General features: G+C 75.2%; 4 non-coding genes across 4 annotated transcripts; all 4 read left to right on the forward strand.

Moving 5' to 3' along the window:
- Window positions 1-604: 604 nt before the first annotated feature.
- Window positions 605-723, forward strand: LOC135229872 (5S ribosomal RNA). The gene has a single exon (XR_010320539.1). It is a non-coding gene; the product is annotated as a 5S ribosomal RNA (ribosomal RNA).
- A 2,305-nt stretch (window positions 724-3,028) lies between these two features.
- On the forward strand, window positions 3,029-3,147 carry LOC135229873 (5S ribosomal RNA). Its single transcript, XR_010320540.1, has one exon. It is a non-coding gene; the product is annotated as a 5S ribosomal RNA (ribosomal RNA).
- A 2,287-nt stretch (window positions 3,148-5,434) lies between these two features.
- LOC135229874 (5S ribosomal RNA) lies at window positions 5,435-5,553 on the forward strand. Its single transcript, XR_010320541.1, has one exon. It is a non-coding gene; the product is annotated as a 5S ribosomal RNA (ribosomal RNA).
- A 2,306-nt stretch (window positions 5,554-7,859) lies between these two features.
- LOC135229875 (5S ribosomal RNA) lies at window positions 7,860-7,978 on the forward strand. Its single transcript, XR_010320542.1, has one exon. It is a non-coding gene; the product is annotated as a 5S ribosomal RNA (ribosomal RNA).
- Window positions 7,979-9,772: the final 1,794 nt, after the last annotated feature.

The raw sequence follows: 9,772 nt of genomic DNA on the forward strand, positions 1-9,772 counted from the left end.
TGGAGGGCCACGGCCGGCCAGGAGGGCGACGAGGGGCAAAGGCGGGAGGGACAGGTGGGCCGGGGACCGGGCCCGGGGCCGGGACTGGGGCCGAGAGCCGGGCCCGGCGAGGGCCCCTTGGAGGAAGGGGAGGCAAAGGGAGGCCCCGCCAGGGGACGGGCCGGGGTGGGGGGAGGGCGAGTGGAGGCCGGGGCCACCCCACGCTGGGCAGGGGGAGAGACGAGAGGCGCTCGGCCAGATGTCGGCGGAAGCAGGCGGCCCGAGTGCCTCCCGGTGCCGCCGCCGGGGGCGAGGGGCGAGCAGGCGGCAGGAGAGCCCCGGCCGGACTGAGGGGGGCCGTGGGGCTTCGCAGGAAGGGCAGGGGGCGCGACCCGGGCGGCCTTCCCGCCTGGCTGACTGCCTTCCTCCCGGTCGCCGCCACCTGCCTGCTTGGAGGCCGGACTCTTGGGCCGGCTGGCCGGGACCCGCACCCTTGGCCAGGCGGGGCGGGCCGGGGCGGGGCTGGGCGGCCAAAGCTGGAGGCTGCCGGGGCGGCCAAGGCGCGCTGCGCCGGCGGCTGGGGCCGCTGAGCAGGCTCTTAGGGCGAGCGGCGGCAGGCGCTGACGTCTACGGCCATACCACCCTGAACGCGCCCGATCTCGTCTGATCTCGGAAGCTAAGCAGGGTCGGGCCTGGTTAGTACTTGGATGGGAGACCGCCTGGGAATACCGGGTGCTGTAGGCTTTTACGCCTCCTTTTCTCTTTTGCCGCCAACCCACGGGGCACAGGGACACACGGACACGGACAGGGACGCAACCAGGCCAGGAAGCCCGGCCCAGGGGCCCGGCCAGCGGCCCTCGGGCACCAGGAAAGCTTCGGGGGTGGCGGCGGCGTCGACGAGGAAGACGACGGCGACGACGACGACGGCGGACGACGGCGGCCCGGCACTCCAGTCCAGTCGGGCCGCAGCGCTTCCCGGCCGCCCCTACTCTCCCCCGCTCCCACCCCCCGCCCGGGCCTTCAGGTTCAGGCCCTGCGGGAGCGCGCCCTGCCCTCGTGGCGGTGGGAGACGCTCCCCGTGGCGCCAGAGCCTCTCCTTGGGGCCGGAGCTCTGTCCTTGTCCAGCGGGGGCAGGCCCCTGGCTCAGAGGGCCTTCGGGAGCCACCCGGGCCGCCTCCGCCCTGCCGCCCCCCCACCCTCCACTCCGACCGGCCTCTGCCCCAACTTGGCTGCTCGGCTGCCCTCCTTCCCTCGGGCTCTGCCCACCCTTCCTGGCTCTGCAGGCCTGCCTCCTGGTGTGCCGGGATGTCTGCTAGTGGATTGGGAGGAGAAGACACCCGGGGCGGGCGGGCCCCTTGCCCTCCCCGGGCAACTTGCTTCGTGTACTCTGGGGGTGGGGGTGGGGCTGGGGCTGGGGCTGAGGCTGGGGCTGGGGCTGGGCCTGGGGCTGGGGGTGCGGGTGGGGACGTGAGACGGCCACAACGGTGGTGGTGGCGGTGGCCGCCGGACACTCGGCCGACTAGCCAGCCTCTCTCTCTGAGGTGTGGCGTGGGGGGGGGGAGGGGGGTCGGGGAGGCGACGAGGCGGGCGTGGGGGCGGTGGTGAGGCGGCCTTGAGGTGGGGATCTCGTGCCCGGGAGGAACAGGTGCCCTCCTGCCCGGTGTCCCGCGCGGGCCTAGACGTGGCCTCAAGTGGCCTGACCCCGATGAGTGAGTGAGGACGGGTCCTCCTGGCCGTCGGGCACACAGAACTAGGGGAGCCGGGGCCAGTCGAGCTGGGGGCCTCCCCGAGAGGTGCGAGACCGCAGCAGGGGCGTGCGGGGGTCCAGGCCGGGTGGGGTGGTGCGGTGTTGAGCTGGAGGCTATGCGGGGGGCGGGGCGCCGGGCGCGGGGCGGGGACGGCCACGCACGTTTCCTGCAGGGCTGTGGCTCTGGACCGCCAGGGCCAGAAGCAGCCTGCCCGCGGTCAGCGGGGGGTGAGGTGCGGATGGCGGGGGCCGCCGCCCTCCCCGCGCCGGTCGCCCGTCCCCACCCACGCCCCCGCCGCCACCCCACCCCACCCCACAACCCGCCCTCCCTCCTCCCATCGGGGAAGCTCACCAGTGAGCTGGGCAGCTGGGCCAACGCGCCTGCCCCACCGCCCTGGCCCCCCACCGACCCTCCCGTCAGGCTAAGCGCCGCCTGCCCCACCTCCAGCCCCCCAGCAGGACCGGGAGCCTACGTGGGGTCCTGACTGGCCAGTGGGCAGGACGTCCCTCGTCGGTAGGCGTGTGGCTCGTGCGTGGTCTTTCGCCGCTCCCCGGTGCCCTCCCCCGCCAGCACCAGGGCTCGGGGGTCCGGTGGGAAGTACCAGAGGGCCTCCGCGGCACCTAGGAGCAGCCTGGCGCGCAAGGGTTCGCCGTGCTCCTCCGAGTCCCGCGTGGCCCTGGAGGGCCACGGCCGGCCAGGAGGGCGACGAGGGGCAAAGGCGGGAGGGACAGGTGGGCCGGGGACCGGGCCCGGGGCCGGGACTGGGGCCGAGAGCCGGGCCCGGCGAGGGCCCCTTGGAGGAAGGGGAGGCAAAGGGAGGCCCCGCCAGGGGACGGGCCGGGGTGGGGGGAGGGCGAGTGGAGGCCGGGGCCACCCCACGCTGGGCAGGGGGAGAGACGAGAGGCGCTCGGCCAGATGTCGGCGGAAGCAGGCGGCCCGAGTGCCTCCCGGTGCCGCCGCCGGGGGCGAGGGGCGAGCAGGCGGCAGGAGAGCCCCGGCCGGACTGAGGGGGGCCGTGGGGCTTCGCAGGAAGGGCAGGGGGCGCGACCCGGGCGGCCTTCCCGCCTGGCTGACTGCCTTCCTCCCGGTCGCCGCCACCTGCCTGCTTGGAGGCCGGACTCTTGGGCCGGCTGGCCGGGACCCGCACCCTTGGCCAGGCGGGGCGGGCCGGGGCGGGCCGGGGCGGGCCGGGGCGGGGCTGGGCGGCCAAAGCTGGAGGCTGCCGGGGCGGCCAAGGCGCGCTGCGCCGGCGGCTGGGGCCGCTGAGCAGGCTCTTAGGGCGAGCGGCGGCAGGCGCTGACGTCTACGGCCATACCACCCTGAACGCGCCCGATCTCGTCTGATCTCGGAAGCTAAGCAGGGTCGGGCCTGGTTAGTACTTGGATGGGAGACCGCCTGGGAATACCGGGTGCTGTAGGCTTTTACGCCTCCTTTTCTCTTTTGCCGCCAACCCACGGGGCACAGGGACACACGGACACGGACAGGGACGCAACCAGGCCAAGAAGCCCGGCCCAGGGGCCCGGCCAGCGGCCCTCGGGCACCAGGAAAGCTTCGGGGGTGGCGGCGGCGTCGACGAGGACGACGACGGCGACGACGACGACGGCGGACGACGGCGGCCCGGCACTCCAGTCCAGTCGGGCCGCAGCGCTTCCCGGCCGCCCCTACTCTCCCCCGCTCCCACCCCCCGCCCGGGCCTTCAGGTTCAGGCCCTGCGGGAGCGCGCCCTGCCCTCGTGGCGGTGGGAGACGCTCCCCGTGGCGCCAGAGCCTCTCCTTGGGGCCGGAGCTCTGTCCTTGTCCAGCGGGGGCAGGCCCCTGGCTCAGAGGGCCTTCGGGAGCCACCCGGGCCGCCTCCGCCCTGCCGCCCCCCCACCCTCCACCCCGACCGGCCTCTGCCCCAACTTGGCTGCTCGGCTGCCCTCCTTCCCTCGGGCTCTGCCCACCCTTCCTGGCTCTGCAGGCCTGCCTCCTGGTGTGCCGGGATGTCTGCTAGTGGATTGGGAGGAGAAGACACCCGGGGCGGGCGGGCCCCTTGCCCTCCCCGGGCAACTTGCTTCGTGTACTCTGGGGGTGGGGGTGGGGCTGGGGCTGGGGCTGAGGCTGGGGCTGGGGCTGGGCCTGGGGCTGGGGGTGCGGGTGGGGACGTGAGACGGCCACAACGGTGGTGGTGGCGGTGGCCGCCGGACACTCGGCCGACTAGCCAGCCTCTCTCTCTGAGGTGTGGCGTGGGGGGGGGGAGGGGGGTCGGGGAGGCGACGAGGCGGGCGTGGGGGCGGTGGTGAGGCGGCCTTGAGGTGGGGATCTCGTGCCCGGGAGGAACAGGTGCCCTCCTGCCCGGTGTCCCGCGCGGGCCTAGACGTGGCCTCAAGTGGCCTGACCCCGATGAGTGAGTGAGGACGGGTCCTCCTGGCCGTCGGGCACACAGAACTAGGGGAGCCGGGGCCAGTCGAGCTGGGGGCCTCCCCGAGAGGTGCGAGACCGCAGCAGGGGCGTGCGGGGGTCCAGGCCGGGTGGGGTGGTGCGGTGTTGAGCTGGAGGCTATGCGGGGGGCGGGGCGCCGGGCGCGGGGCGGGGACGGCCACGCACGTTTCCTGCAGGGCTGTGGCTCTGGACCGCCAGGGCCAGAAGCAGCCTGCCCGCGGTCAGCGGGGGGTGAGGTGCGGATGGCGGGGGCCGCCCGCCCTCCCCGCGCCGGTCGCCCGTCCCCACCCACGCCCCCGCCGCCACCCCACCCCACCCCACAACCCGCCCTCCCTCCTCCCATCGGGGAAGCTCACCAGTGAGCTGGGCAGCTGGGCCAACGCGCCTGCCCCACCGCCCTGGCCCCCCACCGACCCTCCCGTCAGGCTAAGCGCCGCCTGCCCCACCTCCAGCCCCCCAGCAGGACCGGGAGCCTACGTGGGGTCCTGACTGGCCAGTGGGCAGGACGTCCCTCGTCGGTAGGCGTGTGGCTCGTGCGTGGTCTTTCGCCGCTCCCCGGTGCCCTCCCCCGCCAGCACCAGGGCTCGGGGGTCCGGTGGGAAGTACCAGAGGGCCTCCGCGGCACCTAGGAGCAGCCTGGCGCGCAAGGGTTCGCCGTGCTCCTCCGAGTCCCGCGTGGCCCTGGAGGGCCACGGCCGGCCAGGAGGGCGACGAGGGGCAAAGGCGGGAGGGACAGGTGGGCCGGGGACCGGGCCCGGGGCCGGGACTGGGGCCGAGAGCCGGGCCCGGCGAGGGCCCCTTGGAGGAAGGGGAGGCAAAGGGAGGCCCCGCCAGGGGACGGGCCGGGGTGGGGGGAGGGCGAGTGGAGGCCGGGGCCACCCCACGCTGGGCAGGGGGAGAGACGAGAGGCGCTCGGCCAGATGTCGGCGGAAGCAGGCGGCCCGAGTGCCTCCCGGTGCCGCCGCCGGGGGCGAGGGGCGAGCAGGCGGCAGGAGAGCCCCGGCCGGACTGAGGGGGGGCCGTGGGGCTTCGCAGGAAGGGCAGGGGGCGCGACCCGGGCGGCCTTCCCGCCTGGCTGACTGCCTTCCTCCCGGTCGCCGCCACCTGCCTGCTTGGAGGCCGGACTCTTGGGCCGGCTGGCCGGGACCCGCACCCTTGGCCAGGCGGGGCGGGCCGGGGCGGGGCTGGGCGGCCAAAGCTGGAGGCTGCCGGGGCGGCCAAGGCGCGCTGCGCCGGCGGCTGGGGCCGCTGAGCAGGCTCTTAGGGCGAGCGGCGGCAGGCGCTGACGTCTACGGCCATACCACCCTGAACGCGCCCGATCTCGTCTGATCTCGGAAGCTAAGCAGGGTCGGGCCTGGTTAGTACTTGGATGGGAGACCGCCTGGGAATACCGGGTGCTGTAGGCTTTTACGCCTCCTTTTCTCTTTTGCCGCCAACCCACGGGGCACAGGGACACACGGACACGGACAGGGACGCAACCAGGCCAGGAAGCCCGGCCCAGGGGCCCGGCCAGCGGCCCTCGGGCACCAGGAAAGCTTCGGGGGTGGCGGCGGCGTCGACGAGGAAGACGACGGCGACGACGACGACGGCGGACGACGGCGGCCCGGCACTCCAGTCCAGTCGGGCCGCAGCGCTTCCCGGCCGCCCCTACTCTCCCCCGCTCCCACCCCCCGCCCGGGCCTTCAGGTTCAGGCCCTGCGGGAGCGCGCCCTGCCCTCGTGGCGGTGGGAGACGCTCCCCGTGGCGCCAGAGCCTCTCCTTGGGGCCGGAGCTCTGTCCTTGTCCAGCGGGGGCAGGCCCCTGGCTCAGAGGGCCTTCGGGAGCCACCCGGGCCGCCTCCGCCCTGCCGCCCCCCCACCCTCCACTCCGACCGGCCTCTGCCCCAACTTGGCTGCTCGGCTGCCCTCCTTCCCTCGGGCTCTGCCCACCCTTCCTGGCTCTGCAGGCCTGCCTCCTGGTGTGCCGGGATGTCTGCTAGTGGATTGGGAGGAGAAGACACCCGGGGCGGGCGGGCCCCTTGCCCTCCCCGGGCAACTTGCTTCGTGTACTCTGGGGGTGGGGGTGGGGCTGGGGCTGGGGCTGAGGCTGGGGCTGGGGCTGGGCCTGGGGCTGGGGGTGCGGGTGGGGACGTGAGACGGCCACAACGGTGGTGGTGGCGGTGGCCGCCGGACACTCGGCCGACTAGCCAGCCTCTCTCTCTGAGGTGTGGCGTGGGGGGGGGGGAGGGGGGTCGGGGAGGCGACGAGGCGGGCGTGGGGGCGGTGGTGAGGCGGCCTTGAGGTGGGGATCTCGTGCCCGGGAGGAACAGGTGCCCTCCTGCCCGGTGTCCCGCGCGGGCCTAGACGTGGCCTCAAGTGGCCTGACCCCGATGAGTGAGTGAGGACGGGTCCTCCTGGCCGTCGGGCACACAGAACTAGGGGAGCCGGGGCCAGTCGAGCTGGGGGCCTCCCCGAGAGGTGCGAGACCGCAGCAGGGGCGTGCGGGGGTCCAGGCCGGGTGGGGTGGTGCGGTGTTGAGCTGGAGGCTATGCGGGGGGCGGGGCGCCGGGCGCGGGGCGGGGACGGCCACGCACGTTTCCTGCAGGGCTGTGGCTCTGGACCGCCAGGGCCAGAAGCAGCCTGCCCGCGGTCAGCGGGGGGTGAGGTGCGGATGGCGGGGGCCGCCGCCCTCCCCGCGCCGGTCGCCCGTCCCCACCCACGCCCCCGCCGCCACCCCACCCCACCCCACAACCCGCCCTCCCTCCTCCCATCGGGGAAGCTCACCAGTGAGCTGGGCAGCTGGGCCAACGCGCCTGCCCCACCGCCCTGGCCCCCCACCGACCCTCCCGTCAGGCTAAGCGCCGCCTGCCCCACCTCCAGCCCCCCAGCAGGACCGGGAGCCTACGTGGGGTCCTGACTGGCCAGTGGGCAGGACGTCCCTCGTCGGTAGGCGTGTGGCTCGTGCGTGGTCTTTCGCCGCTCCCCGGTGCCCTCCCCCGCCAGCACCAGGGCTCGGGGGTCCGGTGGGAAGTACCAGAGGGCCTCCGCGGCACCTAGGAGCAGCCTGGCGCGCAAGGGTTCGCCGTGCTCCTCCGAGTCCCGCGTGGCCCTGGAGGGCCACGGCCGGCCAGGAGGGCGACGAGGGGCAAAGGCGGGAGGGACAGGTGGGCCGGGGACCGGGCCCGGGGCCGGGACTGGGGCCGAGAGCCGGGCCCGGCGAGGGCCCCTTGGAGGAAGGGGAGGCAAAGGGAGGCCCCGCCAGGGGACGGGCCGGGGTGGGGGGAGGGCGAGTGGAGGCCGGGGCCACCCCACGCTGGGCAGGGGGAGAGACGAGAGGCGCTCGGCCAGATGTCGGCGGAAGCAGGCGGCCCGAGTGCCTCCCGGTGCCGCCGCCGGGGGCGAGGGGCGAGCAGGCGGCAGGAGAGCCCCGGCCGGACTGAGGGGGGCCGTGGGGCTTCGCAGGAAGGGCAGGGGGCGCGACCCGGGCGGCCTTCCCGCCTGGCTGACTGCCTTCCTCCCGGTCGCCGCCACCTGCCTGCTTGGAGGCCGGACTCTTGGGCCGGCTGGCCGGGACCCGCACCCTTGGCCAGGCGGGGCGGGCCGGGGCGGGCCGGGGCGGGCCGGGGCGGGGCTGGGCGGCCAAAGCTGGAGGCTGCCGGGGCGGCCAAGGCGCGCTGCGCCGGCGGCTGGGGCCGCTGAGCAGGCTCTTAGGGCGAGCGGCGGCAGGCGCTGACGTCTACGGCCATACCACCCTGAACGCGCCCGATCTCGTCTGATCTCGGAAGCTAAGCAGGGTCGGGCCTGGTTAGTACTTGGATGGGAGACCGCCTGGGAATACCGGGTGCTGTAGGCTTTTACGCCTCCTTTTCTCTTTTGCCGCCAACCCACGGGGCACAGGGACACACGGACACGGACAGGGACGCAACCAGGCCAAGAAGCCCGGCCCAGGGGCCCGGCCAGCGGCCCTCGGGCACCAGGAAAGCTTCGGGGGTGGCGGCGGCGTCGACGAGGACGACGACGGCGACGACGACGACGGCGGACGACGGCGGCCCGGCACTCCAGTCCAGTCGGGCCGCAGCGCTTCCCGGCCGCCCCTACTCTCCCCCGCTCCCACCCCCCGCCCGGGCCTTCAGGTTCAGGCCCTGCGGGAGCGCGCCCTGCCCTCGTGGCGGTGGGAGACGCTCCCCGTGGCGCCAGAGCCTCTCCTTGGGGCCGGAGCTCTGTCCTTGTCCAGCGGGGGCAGGCCCCTGGCTCAGAGGGCCTTCGGGAGCCACCCGGGCCGCCTCCGCCCTGCCGCCCCCCCACCCTCCACCCCGACCGGCCTCTGCCCCAACTTGGCTGCTCGGCTGCCCTCCTTCCCTCGGGCTCTGCCCACCCTTCCTGGCTCTGCAGGCCTGCCTCCTGGTGTGCCGGGATGTCTGCTAGTGGATTGGGAGGAGAAGACACCCGGGGCGGGCGGGCCCCTTGCCCTCCCCGGGCAACTTGCTTCGTGTACTCTGGGGGTGGGGGTGGGGCTGGGGCTGGGGCTGAGGCTGGGGCTGGGGCTGGGCCTGGGGCTGGGGGTGCGGGTGGGGACGTGAGACGGCCACAACGGTGGTGGTGGCGGTGGCCGCCGGACACTCGGCCGACTAGCCAGCCTCTCTCTCTGAGGTGTGGCGTGGGGGGGGGGGAGGGGGGTCGGGGAGGCGACGAGGCGGGCGTGGGGGCGGTGGTGAGGCGGCCTTGAGGTGGGGATCTCGTGCCCGGGAGGAACAGGTGCCCTCCTGCCCGGTGTCCCGCGCGGGCCTAGACGTGGCCTCAAGTGGCCTGACCCCGATGAGTGAGTGAGGACGGGTCCTCCTGGCCGTCGGGCACACAGAACTAGGGGAGCCGGGGCCAGTCGAGCTGGGGGCCTCCCCGAGAGGTGCGAGACCGCAGCAGGGGCGTGCGGGGGTCCAGGCCGGGTGGGGTGGTGCGGTGTTGAGCTGGAGGCTATGCGGGGGGCGGGGCGCCGGGCGCGGGGCGGGGACGGCCACGCACGTTTCCTGCAGGGCTGTGGCTCTGGACCGCCAGGGCCAGAAGCAGCCTGCCCGCGGTCAGCGGGGGGTGAGGTGCGGATGGCGGGGGCCGCCCGCCCTCCCCGCGCCGGTCGCCCGTCCCCACCCACGCCCCCGCCGCCACCCCACCCCACCCCACAACCCGCCCTCCCTCCTCCCATCGGGGAAGCTCACCAGTGAGCTGGGCAGCTGGGCCAACGCGCCTGCCCCACCGCCCTGGCCCCCCACCGACCCTCCCGTCAGGCTAAGCGCCGCCTGCCCCACCTCCAGCCCCCCAGCAGGACCGGGAGCCTACGTGGGGTCCTGACTGGCCAGTGGGCAGGACGTCCCTCGTCGGTAGGCGTGTGGCTCGTGCGTGGTCTTTCGCCGCTCCCCGGTGCCCTCCCCCGCCAGCACCAGGGCTCGGGGGTCCGGTGGGAAGTACCAGAGGGCCTCCGCGGCACCTAGGAGCAGCCTGGCGCGCAAGGGTTCGCCGTGCTCCTCCGAGTCCCGCGTGGCCCTGGAGGGCCACGGCCGGCCAGGAGGGCGACGAGGGGCAAAGGCGGGAGGGACAGGTGGGCCGGGGACCGGGCCCGGGGCCGGGACTGGGGCCGAAATACTATCTCTCTATG

This window comes from Loxodonta africana, unplaced genomic scaffold (assembly GCF_030014295.1).
Source record: "Loxodonta africana isolate mLoxAfr1 unplaced genomic scaffold, mLoxAfr1.hap2 scaffold_588, whole genome shotgun sequence".
Classification (NCBI taxonomy): Eukaryota; Metazoa; Chordata; class Mammalia; order Proboscidea; family Elephantidae; genus Loxodonta; species Loxodonta africana.